Here is a 22693-nt window from a genome sequence, read left to right as displayed (position 1 = left end):
GCCCCACGCTGTCTGCACAGAGCCTGATGTGGGGCTCTGACTCACGAATGATGTGTGATCATGATCTGAGCTGAAATTAAGAGTCAGAGGTTTAACTGACTGAGCCACCCAGGTGCCCCAGGGAATTTCTGTTTTATCATTAGTTGGCCACTAAAGGCAACTAAACAAAGACTTAAGCAACTACATATGATAAAACAGACTTTATAGAATTAGTCCTGGAAATGGATACACAGCATTAGTATCAACAAAAACAACAGGCAGCAACAACAATAAACCTTTGATGGAGAGTGAAATCTGAGTTTATTGAAAATCCAGTTTTCAACACACACAAAGAAGGGACAGGGAAAATCCAAAAGTGTCCCTGAGAGTCCAGATATTGGACTTAGTAGACAAACATTTAATTTTTTTTATTTTTTATTTTTTATTTTTTCAATATATGAAGTTTATTGTGAAATTGGTTCCCATACAATGCCCAGTGCTCATCCCAACAGGTGCCCTCCTCAATACCCATCACCCACCCTCCCCTCCCTCCCACCCCACATCAACCCTCAGTTTGTTCTCAGTTTTTATGAGTCTCTTATGCTTTGGCTCTCTCCCACTCTCACCTCTTTTTTTTTTTTTTTCCTTTCCCCTCCCCCATGGGTTTCTGTTAAGTTTCTCAGGATCCACATAAGAGTGAAAACATATGGTATGTGTCTTTCTCTGTATGGGTTATTTCACTTAGCATCTCCAGTTCCATCCACGTTGCTACAAAGGGCCAGATTTCATTCTTTCTCATTGCCACATAGTACTCCATTGTGTATATAAACCACAATTTCTTTACCCATTCATCAGTTGATGGACATTTAGGCTCTTTCCACAATTTGGCTATTGTTGAGAGTGCTGCTCTAAACATTGGGGTACAAGTGCCCCTATGCATCAGCACTCCTGTATCCCTTGGGTCAATTCCTAGCAGTGCTATTTCTGGGTCATAGGGTAGACCTATTTTTAATTTTCTGAGGAACCTCCACACTGTTTTCCAGAGTGGCTGCACCAATTTGCATTCCCACCAACAGTGCAAGAGGGTTCCCGTTTCTCCACATCCTCTCCAGCATCTGTAGTCTCCTGATTTCTTCATTTTGGCCATTCTGACTGGCGTGAGGTGATATCTGAGTGTGGTTTTGATTTAGACAAACATTTTAACCGTATGCGTGTTGTCAGGCCCGAGGGCCTCTTCCATCCTTGTCAAGGGGAGTGCTAACCTTCTCTCCTTTCATACAACACGACAAACATTTTAAATCAGTGATTATAAATGGGTTCAAAGAGTGAAAGGAATTCACATTTAAAGAATTAAAGTATGAAAATGATGTCTTACCTAATAGAGAATATCAGTGAAGAGAGATAATAAAGAACAAAATAGAAATTCTGGAGTTGTAAAGCACAATGACTGAAATGAAAAAAATGACTAGATGGGGTCAACAACAGATTTAAATTTGCAGAACTAAGAATTAGTAAACTTGGAAGTCAATTGAAATTACACAGGCCTTTTTTTCCCCCCATAATGGAAGTCCCAGAAACAGGAGAGAGAAAGAGACAGAAAGAATACTTGAAGAAACAATAGCCTAAAACTTGACAAATTTCATTTAAAATATTAACCTGAATACCCAGGAATGTTAGTACATTCCAAGTAGGATAAACACAGAGATGTACACTTACACAGTCAAGCTATCAAAAGCCAAAAAAAAAAAAAAAATAGCAAGAGAGAAGTGAATCATGGTGTTAAAGGGATCCTCAATAAGATTAACAGCTATCTTTTCATCTGAAATCGTGGATGCCAGAAGTAGTAAGACGACACATTTAAAGTGCTGAAAGAACAGTCAAGAATTCTGTATGCAGCAAAACTGTCCTTCAAAATTAAAAAAAAAAACTAAGATATCTCAGAGAAACCAGTTTGTCACTAGCAGACGTATCCTACAAAAAAAGGGAATCTTTCTAGTTGTAACAAAAAGAAACTAGACAGTAATTCAAATCCATAGGAGAAAAAAAGAGTATCAGTAAAGGCAACTCCATAGGTAAACGTAAAAGATGGTGTAACCCACTAAGAAAATAACTAAAAAATATATAATAAAAGGAACAAGGGAATTAAAATGGGATACTAAAATAACAAAAAATAAGGCAGTAATGGAGGAATAGAGGAACAAAAAGGCCTAAGATATATAGAAAACAATAAAATGGCGGATTTAAATTTTACCAGTAATTGTGTTAAATGTAAATGGACTAAACACTCCCATGAAAAAGCAGAGATGGGCAGAATGAATTAAATAAGCATGACCTAACTATATTCTCTCTACAACAGACCCACGTTATATTTAAACACAAATAGTTCAAAAGTAAAAGAATATAATAAGATGTACTGTGTGGGGTGCCTGGGTGGCTTGGTCAGTTAAGTGTCCAACTTCGGCTCAGGTCATGATCTTGAGATTCATGACTTTGAGCCGCATGTCGGTCTCCATGCTGACAGTGTGGAGCCTGCTTGGGATTCCCGCTCTGCCCTTCTGTTACTTGCATGCACACACTCTCTCTCAAGAAACAAATAAACTGAAAAGACACACCATTGAAAAAGTAACCAAAAGAGAGCTGGAGTGGCTGTCCTAATACTGGAGAAATTGACTTTAAGAAAAATATTATTACAAGGGTAAAGAGAGTCATTATATATTGATAGGTCAATTTATCAGGAAGACATTATAATTACAAACATGTGCAAATAACGTCAGATCCCAAAATACATGAAGCAAAAACGAACAGAATTGAAGGGAGAAATACCAAGTTCAGCAATAACCACTGGAGATTTTAATATCCCATTTTGAATAATGGATTGAAACTGGGCAGAAGTTCAATAAGGAAGTAGATTTGAACATTATAAATAAACTAGAACAGACATCCAAAGAACACTGCATTTAACCATAGCAGAATACACATTGTTGTTAATCGCATGCAGAAATTCTTCAGAATAGACTATATTAGGCCATAGAACATATATTAGGCCATACAACAAGTTTTGATGAATTTAAAATTATTGAAATCATACAAAGTGCTTTCTGATCACAGTGGAATGGTGTAAGAAACCAATAGTAGAAGGAAATTCAGAAATTCACATAAATGTGGAAATTAACACACTCCTAAATAGCTCCTGGGTCAAGGAAGAAATAATAAGGGAAATTAGAACATATTTTGAGGTGAATGAAAACAGAAACATAACATACTAAAACCTAAGGGATGCCACTGAATCAGTGCTTAGAGGGAAATTTATAGCTGTTAATGCCTATACTTCTAAAAGAAGAGAGTCAACAAAATGAAAAGACAACATTTGGAATGGGAAAAAAATCTTTACAAACCGTGTATCTGAGAAGGGGTTAATATGTAAAATATGTAAAGAACTCATGCAACTCAACATAAAAAGCAAATAATCCGATTTTAAAAATAGGTGAAGGACCTGAATAAACATTTTTCCAAAGAAGATATATGCATGGCCAACAGACACGTGAAAAGATGCCTCGCATCACAGTTCATTGGCAAATCAAAACCATGGTGAAATATCACTGGATCCTTTTGGAATGGCTGACATTAAAAAAAAAAATAAAAGGATGAATGCAAGAGTGTGGAGAAAAGGGAACACATGTGCAGTGTTGGTGGGAAGGTAAATTGGTGCAGCCACTATGGAAAACAGTATTGAGGTTTCCCCCCAAGTTAAAAATAGATAAACCATAGGATCTAGCGGTTCCAATTCTGGGAATATATACATAGGAAACAATTCCAAAGAAAATGAAAACACTATATTGGAGAGATACCTGCACTCCAATGTTGATAGCAGCATTGCATACAATATCTAAGACATGGAAACTATCTAAGTGCCTATTAGAATAAATAAAGAAATTGTGATACACAGGAATATTATTAAGGCATCAAATGACATTCTGCCATTTGCAGCAACATGGATGGACCTTGAGGGCATTATGTTGTGTGAAATAAGTCAGATGGAGAAAGACGAATACTGTATGATTTCACTTATCTGTGGAACATAAAAACAATCCAAATTCATAGAAAAAGAGATTCGATTTGTGGTTATTGGAGGTGGGGTGTTGGTGAGGGGTGGGGGAATTAGATGAAGGTGGTCAAAATATACAGAATGTACAGACTTCCGGTTATAAGTAAGTATTGTGGACATAATGTACAATATGATGAGTGTAGTTAACGATGCAGTATGGTATATATGAAAGTCGTTAAGAGAGTGAATCCTAAGAGGTTTTATCAGAAGGAAAGAAAACTTTTTTTTTAATCTGTGTGAGATGATGGATGTTAACTCATTGTGATAATCAGTTCACAGTATAGGTAAGTCAAGTCATTATGTTGTGCATTTTAAACACACAGTACTATGTCAGTTGTATCACAATAAAATGGGCGGAAATGAAAGAGGAGAGATCACAAATCAGTAACATAACCTTTTGCCTTAAGGAGGTAGAAAAAGAGCAAATGAAACCCTAAACAAGTAGAAGGTAGGAAATAATAAAGACTAGAGCAGAAGTAAATAAAATAGAGAATAGAGAGCAGTAGAGAAAATCAATGAAACCAAAAATTAGTCCGCTGAAAAAAAATCAACAAAATCGACAAACCATTAGCTGGCTGACCAACAGAAAAATAGAAAAAGCTCAGTTACTGCAATCAGGACTAAAAGAAGGAACATCACTACCCACCTTGGAGAAATAAAAAGGATCATATTATGAATAATTTTATGTCAACGAGTTATGATAACCTAGGTGAAGTGGAAAATCCCTAGGAAGACACATGACTACCAAACTACCCAAAAAGAAACAGAGACTTTGACGTGACCTATTGTAAGTAGAGAGATTTAGTAATGAAAGAAATGCTCACAAGGCAAAGCCCAGGTGTGTGTGGCTCCCTTGCTAAAGTCTACTAAATATTTGAAGAAGACTTGATGGTATAGCACAATCTCCTCCAGAAAATGGGAAAGGAAGGACCATTTCCCAACTCATTGTTTAAGGCCAGTATTACTTTGATACCAAAACCAGACAAAGAGATCACAAGAAAAGTACAGCTGACTCTGGAACAGTGCAGGAGTGAGGGGCATTAATCCCCCATGCAGTTGAAAATCCACATATTACTTGACTCCCCAAAAAGTTAACAAATAGCCTACCATTGACTAGAAGCCTTACTGATAAGAACTACCGCATATTTTGTATATTTATTATTTATATGTGTTATGTACAATAAAATAAGCTAGAGAACAGAAAATTTTATGAAGAAAATCATAAGGAAAATACATTTAAAGTACTGTACTCTATTGAAAAAAAAAATTGTACATGAGTGGACCCACACAGGGCAAACCCATGTTGTTCAGGGGTCAACTGTATACGCTGATATTTCTTATGAATATAGATGCACAAAGCTGTAACAAAATACTAGCAAACTGAAGCCAGCAACATATAGAAAGGTTTACATGCCGTGACCAAGTGGGATTTATCTGAGGAATCCAAGATTGGCTTAACGTATGAAAACCACTGCAATGTACCTTATTAATAGAATAAGTACAAAAACTTCATAATCGTCTTGATAGGCATAGCAGAAGCACCTAACAAATGCCAAAAGCACTTCATGATAAAAGCATTCACAAAACTAGGAAGAGAAGGAAACTTCCTTGAGTTGATGAAACTCCATATACTAACAAAACCCCATAACTAACATAATACTTAGTGGTGAGAGACTGAATGCATCCCCCTAAGATAAGGAACAAGATGAGGATGCCCTCTTTCTTCTTTTCTCTTTTCTTTTTAATTTTAGGGAGAGAAGAGAATGCTATCAGGGGAGGGGCCCATGGGGAGAGAGAGAGAGAGAGAGAGAGAGAGAGAGAGAGAGAGAGAGAGAGAGAGAGAGAATCCTAAGTCTCCATGCTCAGTGCAGAGCCCAACACAGGACTTGATCCCATCACCCTGGCATCACTATCTGAGCTGAAATCAAGAGTTGGAGGTTCGACCGTTTGAGCCACCCAGGCACCTCCCATTTGTTTGCATTTATTCAATATTTTATCAGAGGCTCTAGCCAAGGCAATTAGGCAAGGAAAAGAAATGAAAGGCATTCAGATTAGAAAGGAAGAGGTAAAAGTATTTTGGTTTGCAGATGACATGATTTTTAAAAAATATTTTATGTTTATCTTTCATCTAAATTTAGTTATTTAACATGCAGTACAATAATGGTTTCAAGAGTAGAATTCAGTGATTCATCACATTCAGCACCAGGGCTGATCAGAATAAATGCCCTCCTTAATACCCATCACCCATCTAACCCATCTTCCACCCACCTCCCTCCATAAACCGTCAGTTTGTTCTCTGTCATTGAGTAGATGACATGATCTTATACATAGAAAGTCCTAAGGACTACACACACACACACACACACACACACACACACACACACTTAGAGCTAATAAGTTCAGCAAGGTTTCAGCATATAAGATCAATAAACAAAAATCAGTTTTATATGTTTGCAGTGAGCAATTTGAAAATGAAATAAAATTCCCTTTACAGTAGCATCAAAAAATAAAATACTTAGGGATAAATTTAACAAAAGGCATTCAAAACTTGTACACCCAAAACTACAAAACATCACTGAAAGAAGTAAAAGATAAGTAAGTGGAAAGACATCCTCTCTTCATGGATTGGAAGACAATATTGTCAAGATGGCAGTGCTCCCCAAATTGATCCATAGCTTCAGTGCAACTCATGTCAAAATCCCAGTTGCCTTTTGAGCAGAAATTGACAAGCTGATCCTGAAATTTATATGGAAATATAATTATGAGACTCAGAAGAGCCAGAACAATCTTGAAAAAGCAAAACAAAGTTCAAGGACTTGCATTTCCTGGATCAGTGGTATAAAATTGAGAGTCCTGGAATAAGCCTTTACAGTGATCATTGATTTTCAACAAGGGTGTCAGGACAATTTAGTGGAAAAAGAGTAGTCGTTTTAACAAGTGGTGCTGGAATAACTATATAGCCACATTCAAAAGAATGGAGTTGGACTCTGTTTTACCCTACATACAAGAATTAACCCGAAATAGATCATTGACCTAAATGCCAGAGCTAAAACAGACCAACAAAAACTCATGGAAGAAAAGAGGAGTAAATCTTCATGATCTTGGATTAGGCAATGAATGGTTTCTTGGATACAACATCAAAAGCACAAGTGACAAAAGAAGAAATATATAAGTTGGGCTTCATAAAAATTAAAAACTTTTGTGCTTTAGAGAATATCATTAGGGAAGAAAAAATACAGCCCATAGAATGGGACAAAAATTTTGCAAAACATATACCCAATAAGGAACTTGTGTATGAAACATATAAAGAATGTTGACAACTTGATAACATAAAGACAAATAACTAAAAAGTTGAGCAAAGGACTTGAGTTGACATTTCTCCAAAGAAGTCATACTAATGGCTAATAAGCATATGAAAAGGTGGTCAGCATTATGGGTTTAGGAAGATAGAAAAAGAAAGCACAATGAGATATCACTACGCACTCACTAACATGGCTAACAAAAAATACAAGTAACAAGTGCTGGTAAAGATATGAAAACTTTGGAATCCTGATACGCTGCTGGTAGGACGGTGAAATGGTGCCGCCACTTTGGGAAACAGTTGCTAGTTACTCAAATTATAGACACAGAGCTGCAATATGACCCAGCAATTCCATCCTAAGCATATACTCAAGAGAATTAAAAATTTATATCCACATAGAAATGTGTATATCAATGTGTACCTAATATCCCCAACTGGATGCAATTCCAGTACCCGTTAACTGATGAATTGATGAATAGGGCATATTCATATAATAGAATATTATTCATCCATAAGAAGGAATGAAATACTGATAGACGGTACAACAGGGGTGAATTTTGAAAACGTTTAACTGGCAGAAGACAGACACAAAAGGCCACATATTTTGTGATTCCATTTGTATCAAATATCCATAATGGGCAAATTTACACAGAAAATAGATGGTTGTGAGGGGGTGGGCATAAGGAAGGTGGTGTATCTGCTGATGGGGTCGGGGTTTCTTGGGGGGTAATGAAAATGTCCTAGAATTTGATAGTGGCAATAGTTAAACGACTTATGAATGTATTAAAACTACTGAATTGTGGCCTTTAAAATGGTGAATTTTGTGGTACGTGAATCACATGACCACAAAGCCGTTACTTAAACGATGATTCATCTTGATTACTGAGTTTTTCAGTTTCCCTTAAATTATGTGCCCGAGGCAAATGTTTTGCCTCTGCCTAGTCCTGGCCCCACTTTTCTCTACTGGCCTTTGCCTCGGAATACATAAGATAGCCATATTGGAAGATTAAAGACCTTAGGAGTTGCACGTGGAGAACCAACAGTTGATGGTGGAGGCGAACTCCAATGAGTTGACAGAATTCTGAAAGCAACATTCTGTGAGTCTTTTAATGTAGGAGAAACCTCTTTATGTCCAGCAGGGCCAGGCTATGTGACACTGCAGTGTGGTCTTGGATGTCTGTGCTCTGTAATCACTGGGAAAAGTTAGCATCCTCTTAACAGATTTATTAGTAAGGAAGAGAAAGGCTGTACTTCCTAGAGTAGCACTGTTCAATGGAAATGTAATGTGAGCTACATATGTATTTTACATTTTCCAGTAGCCACATTAAAAAGATAAAAAGAAACACATGAAATTAATTTTAACACATTTAGCCAGATACATTCAAAATATTATTTTAACATGTTGAATATCTTAATACATTCTTTTTGTCATACTGAATCTTTAAGGTCAAGTGTGTGTTTTAAACTTATAGCACGTTCCAGTTCAGACTAGCCGTATTTCAAGTGTCCAGTAGAAACACGTGGCTAAGTGGCTACCGTGTTAATAGTTATGGAGTTGTTTTTATAAAATCAGATTCAAGAGACACAGTGTGGTGTACTGGCTTTGAGTGGCATCCAGGTTCAAATTCTGGTTTTGGCTCTAACACTGTATTTATTCCTAAAACATTTATTGATATCTGTTCTTGAAAAGTTATATAGCCCATATCCATGAGCTACATGTAATAGTGGGAGAAGTAAAGTCTCACTTTATTGTTACGACTGCTACATTGAAGGAAGTAGTCAGTTCTACTTGGGTAGGGGCCGGTGGTGGTCAGCAAGGGCTTCATAAAGAGGTGAAGGTTGAGCTTCATCTTGGAACATGAGGTAGATGAAGGGCAAAGGCAGAGTCGGGGAGGCTTAAAATAGCGCTGCCCAGGAAATTGCTTACTTCTAAGCAATTGGTTCAGCTGGGGTGTGGCTGTGAATGGGTGGCTGAAGGAGTGGTGTGGATGAGGTAGAGTTAGGGACCGTGTTTTTGGAGGGTACCTGAAAAGGAGTTTAGGATACATTCCATACTAGGCAGCGGGCACCACCAAAGAGCTTGAAAAAGGAAGTCACAGGTGACATTTGTTCTTTATCGCTTGACCTTTCAGACCTGCCCCTCAGTCACCTCTTTGCAAAACTGGGATACTGAAATCTAGAGAGTTGCCATGAAGATTAAATGTAACATGTCTGATGGTCCAGCCCAGACTCTTGAATTGAGACACTGCCTCTCTGGTAGTTTCCATCTGTTGCCCCAGCACATGAAGTGGCTGTGCTCCAGTGTACCCAGGGAAAGCTTTCCAAAAAAACAAATTCTTGAAATTCAAGAGTAAGTCTCCGGGTGCTGTCCAGGAATTTCTGTGTGTAACAAATTCCCTCAGTGATTATTGTGTAACCACCTGTTCCTGTTTTGCACACTAGTGTGCAGAGTTTACTTTCCCAGCCAGTTTGTTGTGATTGTTTTTGTGCTTTGAATATGGTATATCTTAGCTAATGGTTATTTCATGTGTTCCTCCATAGTTTTGGATGTGGTTTTGGTCAAATGTTCTCATTGCCATGTAGTACTCCATTGTGTGCCAAACTGCAACAAATACTTGGTTATATCAGTTATGAGTTGAACACATAATTTTCCAAGAATACTGTTCTGACTGAAACCAAATTTAGAAGCATCTGTCTGATAATAGATATGTACACCCGCTCCTCAACTTTATGTCCTGTTGTTTAAAAATACCGTCTGTACCTCAAAAGTCAAGATCAAATCGATGTACTTTCTTAATTTGAAAACTGTGCTCCAGGGTTTTGTGTTCTTTGCTCACTCTAAAAACGAATCAATGGGGCGCCTGGGTGGCGCCGTCGGTTAAGCGTCCGACTTCAGCCAGGTCACGATCTCGCGGTCCGTGAGTTCGAGCCCCGCGTCGGGCTCTGGGCTGATGGCTCGGAGCCTGGAGCCTGTTTCCGATTCTGTGTCTCCCTCTCTCTCTGCCCCTCCCCCGTTCATGCTCTGTCTCTCTCTGTCCAAAAATAAATAAAAAAAAAAAAAAAAAAAAAACGTTGAAAAAAAAAAATAAAAACGAATCATTTTGTGTGGGGAGGGTATGGTTGTTTGCAACTTTTGTGTTCATTTTGTCCTTTTATATGAATTCAAAAAATATTTCTCTGTTATTTTTACCTACCACTCTAAGTTTAGCATTCACTCTCTTTTTAAAAGTTTTTATTCAAGTATAATTAGCATACAGTGTTATATTAGTTTCAGGTGTACAATATAATGATTCAACAATTCTATACATTTCTCAGTGCTCATCAAGATGAATGCACTCTTTTTAAAAATTTTTTTGGAGAGAGAGAGAAAGGGAGAGCATACAAGAGAGCATGAGCAGGGAGAGGGGGAGAGAGAATTTTAAGTAGGCTCCACACCAGGTGTGGAACGCAATATGGGGCTCGATCTCATGACCATGATGAGATCATGGCCTGAGCTGAAATCAAGAGTTGGGCGCTTAACTGACTGAGCCACCCAGGTGCCCCAAAATGAATGTCCTCTTAATCCCTTTCAGATGTTTCACCCATCCCACCGTCCCCTCAATAACCTCCCCTCTGGCAACCACCAGTAAGTTCTCTGTATTTAAGAGTCTTTTTCTGTCTCTTTTTTCTTTCATTCTTTTTTTTTGTTTGTTTCTTAAATTCCACATATGAGTGAAATCACATGGTATTTCTTTCTCTGATTGACTCGTTTCACTTAGCATTATACCCCGGAGTTCCTTCCATGTTGTTGCAAATGGCAAGATTTTATTCCTTTTTTATGGCTGAGTAATATTCCCGTGTGTGTGTGTGTGTGTGTGTGTGTGTGTGTGTGTGTATACACACACACACACACACATATATATATACATATGTATATATATATATATATATATATATATATATATACTTATCACATTTTCTTTACTCATTTATCTATCGATGGACCCTGGGTTGCTTCAATATCTTGGCTATTGTAAATACTGCTGCAGTAAACATAGAAATGCATATATCTTTTTAAATTAGTGTTCCCGTTTTCTTCGGGTAAATACCCAGTAGTAGAGTTACTAGATCATATGGTAATTCTTTTTTTAATTTTTTGGGGAACCTCGATGCTGTTTTCCACAGTGGCTGTACCAGTTTGCATTCCCACCAACAGTGCACGAGTTCCCTTTTCTCTGCTTCCTTGCCAACACTTGTTGTCTCTTGTGTTTTTTGTTTTAGCTATTCTGAGAGGTGTGGGGTGATATCTCATCATGGCTTTGATTTGCATTTCCCTGATGATTAGTGTGGTTAAGCATCTTTTTATGTGTCTGTTGGCCATCTGCGTGTGTCTTTAGAAAAACGTCTCCTATTCATGTCCTCTGCCCATTTTTAAATTGGATTCTTTGTTTATTTTTTGGTGTTGAGCTGTATACAGAGTCCTTTAACATAGGACTCTAAGGCCTTAGGTAACACCTGCTCCCCTTGCCTTTTGTGTCAGCTTCCCAGTTTTGCTGCCTGGTGCTGTTCTGCAGACGTTGCTCTGATCTCAGCGATCATTACCAGTGGCCTAGGCTCCTCTGTGTGAGGTTGACCAGTTGGTTCTAAGGCAGCCTCTGACTTCACAGAGTGGCTTTGCTTAGTTATTACTGGGCAGCTTCCACACATGTATGTATAGTTTCCACATACCTTTGCTAGCTCTCCTTACCTACGTTCACACTCTTGCTCGATCGCTTTATTAACGTAATGTTGTTTTCTAACCGTCTTTCATAATGGGCAGTGCCGTTCCAACTGGTTTATTAATTCCAGGCTGTGATATTTGCAGTAGCTCTTTATCTGTAGCCATACCTATTATAATAATAATGATTCCCTTTCTCTGTTATTGTTGGTGCTGTCATTTGGCTATTGCCATCATTAACACATTTGCCTTCAACATTATAGTGGTCCATAGTAGATTGCATATCTCTTGTTTCAAAGGGAAAGTCAGTGCTAGAACAGTGAACAGTGCCTCTGAATGTAGGATAGACTCTCCATGCATTTTCTCTCCTGGTCTTTTGTGTTTTGAAATTCTGACTGGATATGAACAAAACAATAGGCTCCACCTGGCATGTCATCTGGGACTCTGTAGTAAGAATGCTGATTTTTAAAAAATGTTTGTTTGTTTATTTATTTATTTTGAGAGAGAGAGAGAGGCAGAGAGAGAAGGAGAGGTAGAATCCCAAGCAGGCTCCGTGCTGTCAGTGCAGAGCCCAACGTGGGGCTTGAGCTCATGACCCTGAGATCATGATGTGAACCGAAATCAAGTCAGACGCTTAATCAACTCAGCCACCCAGGTGCCCCAAGAATGCTGATCTTGACCTTATATCTTTTCTTCAGATAATTAATTTTCAAAAGCAAGGGAATGTGAAATAGATAAACGGTACTAAGAAGAGGTTAAAAAGTTTATTTTGCAACCGGCTGCTTGTTCATGCAACAAAACAAAACAAAGCAGTTTATGGTAGGCTGCTCATTAACAGGTCTCCCCGTAGGAGGGAAAATCAGTTAAACCATTTCTGCTCCATCTCAGAAGAAAATACATCGTATGAACGGGAAACTTTTTGTATGGGCGGTATCCACGTGGCCTCTCTTCTGTTGGGTTTTAGTTCCAATGGTGTTGTGCGTGCCCTACATTACGTCCCTAGTGTCGGGGGTCGCTTGTGGTGATTGGGTGCTGGTGTTTGTAGCAGTGGTGGGAGTGGTGGTTGTGGCAGCTCCTGAGATAGATGGGTTGCTGAATATATTAGACGAGTGAACGTCTCCTTCATTCCATCCCGACGTGGACCTGTTTAATTTTCTCAGTCTAATTTTCTCAGTCTCGTGTGATGCTTGCTGCCATGTCAGGGCTGGATCAGTGAATGGGCAGCCCTCTGCTTTCCTCTCCACCTTGTTCCTCACTTACTCTGACTTGCCCTTTGGCCTGCCCTTCTTAGAGATCTGCGTTCTTACTGTCTCCCTTGGCCTTCTAGCCCTCAGCTGTCCTCTCTGCCACACACTCTTGGAAAAGACTCTTGATGTTGCAAGGAGGAAGCTGAGAGGGAGTCGGCAGTAAGTAAATAGACTGGGTGGGAAGAAAGAATCAAGGAGTTTCGCTCAGGCCCTTCCAAATGCTGGAGGCAATTCACTTGTTACCTCTCTGGTGCCACGAAGGTGTTAAGTTGGAGTGGAAACAGTTAATACCCAAACCATGGACGCTGCTTAGGAGAATGATGTGTGCCGAGCAAAAGGTAGTTTTGAAGATTTAGTTGTTTTCCGGTCCTTTTTTTTTTTTTTTTGACTTAGAAAAATGATGACGTTGTCATTTTTGAGGTAAACGGTGGTTGGACATCACCACCTTTCTACGGCTGAAGCTTACAATAGCAGGCACTCTGTGGCATCTACTGAAGTAGCATCTGGGAGGAAAGTTTGTATTTTTTCTACCACCTAAAACTAATCTTGCTGGATAATTTAGAGAGGAAAGTAATTTTTGCTGTTTTTTTTTAAATACAGTTTTATTAGATTTAATTAATACTGTTAATATTGTGGGATTCATAGTTCCTCTAGTTCTGTATTTTTTTTCTGAATAAGAACAAAGTAAGAATAACAAAGTATAAATTTGGTGCCATTTAAGAAAATTAGGAACTACCAAACAGACATAATTATTCATGTATCAGAGGTATTCTTCCCCTGACAAAAGCCAAGTCTTAAGTCTGTAAGATACTTCATTTATATGGTGTATTTAAGAATCAGTTTTTAGATCATTAACTACTTGAGGGGTTAAGATAGAAGGAAAATTGAAGTAATGTAATTCACTGAGGATTAATCTGAAAATAAGGTTAAGTATCTCTAAAATCCCAGACCCAGCCAATGGAAAAATGGTTAAGTTCATGAAACAGCTCCACTTATGAAGAGTTTTGTTAGTGGTACAATTACTGCGTGGATTCAAGCCCTCCTGAACTAACTTTATTTTTCAGGGAGAAGAAGTATTATAACGAAGTAACTGGTTATGCTTTTCTATTTCTGTGTCCTTTCTCCTAAGTGTTCACCTCTCTTTTGCTTTTTTAAGGTTTCCACACCTGGACCGTCAACTAAGGGAGCTTGTCACCAATGGCAGTAAAACTCGTTTTCTGGAGGTCAAGGTGAGTTTCTGTGGCTCTCTACTTGATTTAGTATTTCATTCAGCTTCGGTTCCTGGCACTCAAAGTAACAGTGATAAGTTTTTGGTGGATATTATTAATGACAAAAGTCAATTAAATTGAATTCTGATATGAAAGCTTAATTTTGCTTTTTTTTTAAAATGTGAGGAATCTATTCAGACATTGATGAAACTCAAGTTCGAGCAACATGTTTTGTTAACGTTATTAAATTTGTGGCACGTGCTTACAACGGATATCTTTTTCCTAGCGGTAATTAATCTAGCACAAAAGGTTATCGTGTTATGGTTAACATGTGTTTAGTAATATCAGTTGACAGAGGTAGGACAAGGGGATGCAGTTGGTACTTAGGGGCTTGCTTTGAGGGGAGGATGTGCTTGATCGCTGAGGTTATTGAGAGAGAAAGCCCAGATTGGGGGCGGGGGAGAAAGTTAACGCAGTGCAAACAGAGTTTATGAAACCAAGAGCAGATGCTTTAGTGAACAGCCAAGACCACAGAAAGTTTAAAACGTTTGAGAGGAGCTATTCCGAGGGCTGCTGCTGGCCCATATGGCATTTTGTGCAAATTAGACAATGGCACCTCTTCCGCAGACATTTTACTTCCATGTGATGGAAAATTGTCGAACTATACTGATTTTTACAACGAGACACTTCCTTGCCATATGCTGGAAAATTGCAATATAAATAATCAAATTACCCATCTTTAAACCATCGGTGTTGCAACAAAGACGCACAGTTTTTGAAATCGTAGAGATGCTAATGATGTGATCGGTGGCCTCTTAAACGTGGTGAACTTGCACAGTACACAACTTGAACAGATGCCAGGCTGGCTTTGCTTTGTTGGGATTTAATTCAGGGTGGACTCTAAGGAAGGGAAACTTTTTATTAAGTCTGGTCATTGGGGCAGAGGATAGAAACAACAGTGTGGGGTATGGCTTTCACTGGACACTTGGGTAGCATGAAAGAAACTCGTTAGAAGGACAGTAGCTTCTATAGGTTTGGAGGCCAGAAGGGGTAGCCCGAGCTTTCTAGGGGTAAAACTAGGAAAGGAAAACCTCAACTTTTATGTTTTAAATCAAATTTATGCGTGAGTTCCTGAGACTTAGTGATATAGAGTGTATATTTTCAGAGTGCCAACCTTACTCAAGCGGGCTTTATTCTGTAGATCACCACCTCTGTGATGGGCTTATTCTGAAAGACTATTTAAACTTGAGTGTTTTTGTCCCAGTAAAAGGGAGCTACTTTCAAAATGTTGAGGGTGTTCATGGAGCACCTGGGTGGCTCAGTCAGTTGGGCAGCCAATTCTTGATTTTGACTCAGGTCATGATCTCATGGTTTCTTGAGTTTGAGCCCCACATCAGGCTCTGTACTGACAGTGTGGAGCCTGCTTGGGATTCTCTCTTGCCTTCTCTCTGCCCTCCTCCCCCACCCTCCAAATAAGTAAATAAACTTTAAAAAGATGTTGAGGGTGTTCAAAATGGATGGATGGCTCTTCCCTGCCTAACAATTTTTTTATTATTATTTTTTCTGCTTAACCGATTTTTAAATTAATCTTCTGATGAGACAAAAAGCTGTGACGTTGATGTTAATGGGTAGATAGCGATTGATAAATACAGGGTAAGGAGGATGCAGCAGTATTTTAGGACAGCAGGTGGAGAATGTGGCTGATGACTGATGTGTTGAAGAACAGATCCGGGAAAAAAACTTAAGGCAGTGCTGATAGGTGGCAGTGGTTGCAGGAGTGGTCAGGGTGGTGGTGACAGCCGCCATAATGTTGATGACTCCTGTGAGGGAGGACATGGAAGGAAAGGATGCCAGGCCATGGAAACAAAACATGTGGCCTAAGAAGAAGCTTCGGCATCCTTAATGCTGATGACAGAATTGATTAGAGGGAAATTCAAGGAGCTCCTCTTTGTGGAATGCCAAGTTAGTTTTCTTATTGTATCACTTATCTGTCCCCTCCTCTCCCAAAGGACACCACCTTACATTAAGAATGACAATAAAGAGACCATAGAGAGTAGTTCTAATTCCAGTGAATGTTGATGTCTATCTCCCATACCCCAGCTCATGGCCCTCATTGCTTTCGTGTGTGTGTGTGTGTGTGTGTGTTTGTGTATGTGGTGGGGTTGATACTCTGGGTACCGAAGCAGAGGAACACATGGTCAATTCAGAGAACCATTTAGGTGATTTAGGGGAGAGGCCCTGGTGTTGTTTACATGTGAAACCTCTCTCCCCCACCCCTGCCACATATACATGATCTATGTTTTAAAATATTTTTTAAATGTTTATTTATGTTTGAGAGAGACAGAGACAGAATGCGAGTGGGTTAGGGGCAGAGAGAGAGGGAGACACAGAATCAGAAGCAGGCTCCAGGCTCCGAGCTGTCAGCACAGAGGCCGACACGGGGCTCGAACACATGAGGCATGAGATCATGACCTGAGCCAAAGTTGGACGCTCAACCGACTGAGCCACCCAGGCGCCCCTACATGATCTATGTTTTAAAGAAAGGTATTTTGTGGATGTATTTGTTTTTATTTTTTTTTTTTCAACGTTTTTTTTTTTTTTTTTTTTTATTTATTTTTGGGACAGAGAGAGACATAGCATGAACGGGGGAGGGGCAGAGAGAGAGGGAGACACAGAATCGGAAACAGGCTCCAGGCTCTGGGCCATCAGCCCAGAGCCCGACGCGGGGCTCGAACTCACGGACCGCGAGATCGTGACCTGGCTGAAGTCGGACGCTTAACCGACTGCGCCACCCAGGCGCCCTGGATGTATTTGTTTTTAATGAGTGGAGGGTGCAGAAGGAAATGGGAAAGCGGATAAGGGAGGCTCATATAAATCAATTCCCTCCCACCCTCGGATAATTGCTTAGATGTTGTTTTGCTTTGTGGATATTAAGTCTGATTTTTTTTTTTCTCTGCTGTCGGAATACCAAGGAAAGAACAACAATAGGAAGATGTTCTGGGGTCTGATATTTGGCACCTGTGATACTGAGCTGATAAGTTCGTGTTCCATTTTCCTTACCTTTCAGTAGGGAGAAGGATATTTGCAGTTAGAAAATGCTGAGGAAGTCTTTGTGAAAACACTAGCTTAACAAATGTTAAAATGGCACAGAATAAGGTACATAACAACAGTCTGGCATTCTCATTGTCATTAATCTTCGTACTTTTGGATTAAAACATTTTATCGCTACGTGGTCCAAATAATCGTCTTGATTATTTTTGATAAGAGACCCTTTATGTTGACTATATAAAGATGTACATACACACTCTGACGTAAGAGAGATGTAGAAAGAGTAGCTTTTAAAGAGGAGTCTTAGCGGGGTGTCATACGCTAGAGGTTGTTCGATTAGGCATATAGCGCCCTGTATTAATGTATGCTCAATGGAATGGAATCACTTTACAGTGTTTAAATGCCAATAATATCTGACTCAGAGCAAGTGCTCACTTACTCCAGTGCTGTGCTGAGCTGACCACACTCCTTTGTCTCCTTTGTTCCTTAAACACCCTGCGAGGTAGATGGTGCCATGGCCCTCGGTTTGCAGCTGGGGCTCGTAGCCAGCCTTGCCCTTACCCACTAGGTCTGCTGCCCCTTTGGACACTGGGTGAAATCTTGTAGACTCCTGAAAGTGTTTTTCATTTCTCAAACTCTATGCATTTCAGACCAGCCTGGCTCAGTCCTCATAATATGAAGCCTGATAGCTTCACACATGGAATTGCTTTAAAATTGAGCAAATAATGCTATCATTAGAGGGCACCTGCTGAATAAGGCCAGAGGAATCCTAAAAATAAATTTGCACCACATAATGAGATGTGAGGGAATTGTCGGTTACAATTTGTTTCCCAGAGACCTTAGAGATTTTTGAAGAATATGTTGGGTTTTTTTTTTTTTCACCACTAAAGAAGGTCCTGTGATTTGAAAATATCTAAATGTCAAATAGGACCGAAATATTCTCAGACTTTTGAGGATTGGAAGAAACTCAGCAGTGTGTGTGTGTCTTGTTTTCTGCTTTAGCATTATCTTGAGGAATAGATTAGAAACTCTAGGGTCTCACAGTCCCATTATTTCAGGGAAGGTGAGGTTAATATTCTTCCATATCTGCCTTTTCCTTAGAGAACCCAGGAGAAGAGCCCAAACACATTTTAATATTTAAATCCATAGATGCAGAGCCCAGGATTTTAAGAAATTGGTTGTTGGGGGAGGGCAGGCAGAGCGAATAAGTGTCACATGGCTGATCCCGTTAAGATGATGGACACCACGTAGGTTTCTTTGTTGTCTGTTTCTCCGTGTGTCCAAGACTGTACAATTTTCCATGCACTGCTCTCTCGTACTGCTAGACACATATTATTATCTGGCCTCCGTAGCTAGGAAAGGAACCCGTGTTCTGTCTGAGGCGAGGCCAGATTTTATTCAACTAGGTCATCGGGGCACACGCACGGGGGCCTGGATCGCACTGGCACTGTGTCGTCTTTGGTAATTAAATGGGTAAGCATGCCCGCAGCACACGCGATGGCTTCACTCTCGCTATTCGAGGCAGATAGCAGGCAGCCGTGTGATACTTGTACACGCGTCCAGTTAATGATGAGTTACGACGGGAATCCTGGAAGGGCTCCTGCGAGTCTCATGTTAAGTCAGATGAGTTCACTGTAGTTCAAGTTAGCACAGAAATCACAGAAGAATTAAAAATGGATGGGTTATTCAGATGTTTTATGAGTCACTTGGAGGACATCTTAGAATAATGTAGACTCCGCCCGCCCCTTTCCTCTTGGAAGCCCTGAGAACCCGAGCTGACATAGCCATTTGGCGGGACTTCCTGGGGCAGCAGCCTGGGACCTTTGTGCGGAGAGATCAGTTGGAGATCCATTTCATGTTCTTCTTTTGAAGGTTGAGTTTGGTTCCAACTATAGGAGAATGAGTTAAATGGCTTTTAAACTACGACTTTTTAAGATTTGCTTTTGCCTGAAAAGGATTTTGTGTTTAGCTTTTCATCATATTTTTATAGTCATTATTCGTTGTACTTGCCGTCCTGACCTTTTAAAATGCTGTGTGCACGCGTGTGTGCGTGCGTGTGTGCGTTTGATGTGCTCTTAGGGTGAGGATACTCCGCTTCGATGCCAGGATGGGCAGGATGACCTTCCCAGAAGTGGTTGTTGACCTGTGCAGGTTGCGGAGCAGCCTCGGCCTGCGGGTCGGGGGGACACGGGGGTCCATAGCATCTTCTCATCTTGTTCCTGTAGGGCCAGCTCATCATTGGAAAGTAAGCTCCATGGGGGCTGGCATTTGTTCATCCACTGCTGTTTCCTGCCACCGTGGCCACCGAACGCCTGACACTTGCTGGGTGCCCCGTGGACGTTTGTAGGATGAGGGAGGCCCACTGGAAGCTGGTGGCTCTGGGGAGTGGGATGCCTTTTTTTCCCATCTCAATTGGAGGAAACCAAGAAGATGTGTGTAGGCCTTCTGTTATTCTTTCTGCATCAGAGACATAGTGAGAGATCACGGCAAGATTTACACTTCATTTAAGAAACTGGGGAGAAGCAATCTTTTATTCATGGCATAGAACGTACTCAGTTCAAGTCCTGGCTTTGCAGGCGAGTCCCTGATATGTTGGCTTTCTCTTTATGCTTTTTTATGTATAGACAGCTTGTTACGTTTGTCAGTCTGAACCAGAAAGGTCATGAGAAAGGCGTGACGAAGGATGGCGTGGCATTTGGTGGTGACACTCTGGGTCATATCTTGGCATTTTGGAGTATGTGACCTGAATTGCATTACAGTTCCCTTCCCTTAAAATGGGATAGCACTTGTCCTGTAGTTCCAGAAGGATCCAATGACATGATAAGGTAGGGCACCCAATAATGTTACAGTGCTGAGCACAAAGGAAATATTGCTTTCCCTTCCAAGTAAGGCCGTGTTTAAAAGTGAGGGGCACCTGGAGGGCTCAGTGGGTTAAGCGTCTGACTTTGGCTCAGGTCGCGATCTCATGGTTCGTGGGTTCAAGCCCCACGTCGGGCTCTGTGCTGACAGCTCGGAGCCTGGAGCCTGCTTCAGATTCTGTGTCTCCTTCTCTCCCTGCACCTCCCCCACTTATGCTCTGTCTCTCTCTAAAAAAATAAATAAAAAAATTTAAAAAGTCTCCTTTGAGAAGCTGACATTTCTAGACTTGCTAAACTTCTTAAAAAAGCGTATATAGTCCCCCCGCCCCTTCTTTCTCAAAATAGGGTATATTAAAGGGTCCTATACAGGAAGTAGGGCTGCTGAAAAGTTGTGGTTTGGCCGAGGAGTCTGTTTAGGCATTCACATAACTGCGCCAATCTGAGCTTGTTAGCTCGTTTGCTAATGAACATTCTTCCATGTAGAAGCCACATGAGAGCAGACCATGGGGAAATCGAAACTAAGTTTTGAGGTCTGTCAATCCAGGGTATCCTTCTCCTCAGAGTTTAATTTAGAGGAATAGTGATTCTCTGTAATGACTGCAATGCATGAAAGAATTAGATCGGAAACGCTTGGCCAATTGTAAGTTCTAAGATGTATTTCGGGTCACTGGAGAGGTTTAACATCAACCAAAATGCACGGATACACTTCTGACTCCATCGAGTCAAAAGCTGTATGTGTCTTTTCAATATTTTAGTTCTGTTCTCTTTTTTTCCCTCTCTCTTTAAAAGAAATTAAATTATCTGGGCAGATTCATCTCCACAGACTATTATAAATGTGCAAATAATATGCCACTTACGGTGGATTTTTAATAGACTCCTTGTCAGAAGAACTCATGTCTTCTTCCGCTTCACATAGAAGCGGTTCTTGTTATGCATTCAGAAAACAAAGCAGTCTTTCATTTATTAAGAAAATGCGTACTTAACAAAACCAATGAATTTTAATAGGAAAAGGGTATTAGGACTCATCATCTTCCTAAAAGGCAGACGTAATCGAAATGATAGTCTGTGAAGCTCCTAGCTCCATAGCACCCCATCAATGCCTTGCAGGGGATTCGTCCTTCTACCTTGCGGTAGGGTTATTTACAAACACACGTTATTTCCATATTGGACATTATGCCTCTTCCATATCGGACATTATGCTTCTTCGGTGGGGTGATCCGTGTCTCATTTACTTCAGAATTATTTGACAAAATGCCTTGCACGTAATGGGGCTTAGTAAGTATTTGGTGAATGAAAATGTTGTCTGCCCAAACACGGAGGGCCGGATTCATTATGGTTCTCATTATTTAAGATGGAAATGGTGTGGAAGGGTTGATGTCTGTCTTAGATCCTGTTCAAGCCATCGCACTGGGCTGTCTTTAGGATGGCAAGAGGAACCTGCCAGAAACTCACCTAGGGTAACTTTCTTTGTAAAGTGGGAATATATTGAAATAGGCATGAACGGTTTGGCGTTTCTGTGAATAGAGTGAGTATCATTTGAGGTTTTTTTGGTGGCATTTTCATTCTCCTTGTTGGAGAAATGGGGATGGGGGTGGAATCTACAGGTTTTTTTTTTTTTTTTTTTTTTCTGCCAGAAGGAAGAGACAGGGGGCACAGGAGCCCTGAGAGGGAAGAGTGATAGTGACTGGTCCCAAAGAAAAGGCAAAAGGACCCACTTCCGAGAAGGAGTCAGGAGAAGGACTCAGTGGGATATCAGGCCTCGGTTAGATTCTAGAAGACATTAAAGATAACTTGAGACTTTTAAAACTTCTTTTGATTGTGTCACTGTCTTCCTTGTTTATTATTTGCACCGTGTCCTCGGTCTCATTACTGCTCTGGCCAATGCCAGGGAATTGATAAGCAGTTGGTAGGGTGGTCTCACAGGGCAGGCCTCGTTGCCCTCCCTACGTGGCCTGATTCCTCCACCTGCACTGTCCGAGGAAACCAGGCAGCTGCCCTGAAGATCGATGCCACTTTGGAGTTATGCTTCCTAAGGCCAGCCGGGCCCCCTATAGCTCCTGCACCTGGGCGTCCGCTGTCAGCTCCGCTCAGCCTTGGGAGAGCGGGAGGGGAAGGTTCATCTAGGCCTTCTCGTCGGACACACACTGGCATTTACTTACCTGGGCCTTCTGCCTTGGCTGGGCTCAGCCCTCGTGTATTTGACAGCCCCCTATATAACCCCGCAGGATAATGCTCAGATTCCTCAGCAGAG

The 22693-nt window shown here is 40.4% G+C and overlaps 1 pseudogene; it reads right to left on the bottom strand.

The window, feature by feature from the left end:
- Window positions 1–1146: 1146 nt before the first annotated feature.
- LOC131490013 (U6atac minor spliceosomal RNA) lies at window positions 1147–1263 on the bottom strand (annotated as a pseudogene).
- Window positions 1264–22693: the final 21430 nt, after the last annotated feature.

The sequence above is a fragment of the Neofelis nebulosa genome, chromosome 1, assembly GCF_028018385.1.
Source record: "Neofelis nebulosa isolate mNeoNeb1 chromosome 1, mNeoNeb1.pri, whole genome shotgun sequence".
Classification (NCBI taxonomy): Eukaryota; Metazoa; Chordata; class Mammalia; order Carnivora; family Felidae; genus Neofelis; species Neofelis nebulosa.
The sequence above is the reverse complement of the archived record's forward strand: the minus strand, read 5'-3'. Positions and strand labels throughout refer to the sequence as shown.